Source organism: Crocuta crocuta, unplaced genomic scaffold (genome assembly GCF_008692635.1).
Source record: "Crocuta crocuta isolate KB4526 unplaced genomic scaffold, BGI_CrCroc_1.0 scaffold340, whole genome shotgun sequence".
Taxonomy (NCBI): domain Eukaryota; kingdom Metazoa; phylum Chordata; class Mammalia; order Carnivora; family Hyaenidae; genus Crocuta; species Crocuta crocuta.
Window position 1 is genome coordinate 2,024,373 of NW_027530642.1, and position 1,465 is coordinate 2,025,837.

The 1,465-nt window shown below is 60.0% G+C and overlaps 1 protein-coding gene across 3 annotated transcripts in view; it reads right to left on the reverse strand.

Annotated features, from left to right (window-relative positions):
• G3BP1 (G3BP stress granule assembly factor 1) overlaps window positions 1-1,465 on the reverse strand; it is a 31,148-nt gene that overhangs the window by 29,075 nt on the left and 608 nt on the right. Inside the window, exon 2 of one of the 3 annotated variants that reach the window (XM_077768976.1) lies at window positions 1,087-1,160. The exons of 1 other annotated variant lie outside the window; for it this stretch is intronic. The gene's annotated coding sequence lies outside the window, so the exon portion shown is untranslated. Of the gene's footprint in view, window positions 1-1,086; window positions 1,227-1,465 lie in introns of all 3 variants that reach the window. One more of the 3 variants, XM_077768977.1, reaches the window with a different exon arrangement.

A 1,465-nucleotide genomic window follows, 5' to 3' on the forward strand; every position in this document is an offset into this window, starting at 1 on the left:
GGGGGGGGGAGAGGAAGAGAGACTCCCAAGCAGGCTCAGCACTGTCAGCGCAGAGGTGGAGGGGGAACTCGAACTCCCCAACAGAGAGATCAGGACCTGAGCCCAAGTCCAGCCGGGCACTTAAGCAACAGCCATGCAGGCGCGCCTGGCCCTACAACTATTTTATTAAGTCAAGGAGCATACTGGCTTTCAAATATCGCAAACCTACACTCGTCTTTAAAGGTGTCTTCTGTATTGGCAGCACACAGACAGGAACCTAACAGGAAACGCTCAACACACGAACTGAATACTGAATGCAGAGAGGCTCTCATCCGCCGAAGAAGTTCCCGACTTGCAAGATTTCCAGCATCTCTCAATCACCCGTGATTCACCCAGCAAAAGCTCCAGTGGTTAAATGTATATTGCAACCAGGCACCATCCTTTCCGTCCCGACTTCACATTTCAACCTACACAGGCGGCCGAGATGGGAAACTCCTCGCTCTGCCTCGCACGTTCTCCGGCTACAAAACGAGGAAGTTAAACCCATCTTCCTGAAGGTCCTTCTCCAAAGTCGGCCCCGGTGAAGAAAAAGGTTTCCAGGTCTAATGTCGGGGCCTCACTGGCTTGCTGACGGGACTTTCCCATCCCCAGTCTCAAAACCTGGGGAGGAACACCGTCCACGTTCGCTGGCACGTATTCATCTGATTCTACACTTTTGCCGGAAGCGTGGAGGGCGGCACGTTCCTCCGGGCCAAGACACGTAGAAAGGAAGCCCAAAGCCTCCCGCGCCCTTTGTCATCATCGCACTTCCAACCCGCGTCTCCCCGAAGCCCACAAGTGGCTCCAGGGCAAACGCCGCTGCAGCGCTCGCGGCAGCGGGCCTCTCCAGGCCGATGCCGGCCCCAGGGACTAGGGCTCCGGGGACGGCGGCGCCCTGGGGCCGCGCAGCGCGCTGGCACAGGGACGAACGGAGGCTGCGGGGCCAGGACTCAGACGGCCTGTGGGTTCAAAGCGACACCTGCCCCTTCCCCTCTCCGTGCCTGTGAGCTTCTCCCTCCACCGCCGGCCCTCCGAACCCACTGCCAAAGGGCAAGTCACCGTACCTACCTCATCGGATCCTCGCGGGAGTGCATGAGAGCCACACAAGTTGCTCAGCACACTGCCTGGCACGCCAGTGAGGGCTTAGAAAAAACAGGGGTTATTATCTCCGCTCATTATCCATGCATTCACGGCTCCCCCTTTACTCCCTGCAAAACCGAGGAGCAGCACTTCGGCTTCCCGAATCGCAAGACCCTCATCACGCTTTCGAGTCGCCCCCGCCCCTAAATAAAAGCCTCCTCAGGTCCCGGCCAAACTGGAGCCCCTCGCCAGGGGAGGTGAGGGTCTGCGGGCTGCGAGGGAGGGAAGAGGCCGGCGGGAAAGGCCGGCGGGGCCGCCGCGCGAGGCCCCAAGCCCCCGAGATCACTCTGGAGCCTGGGAGGCGGCC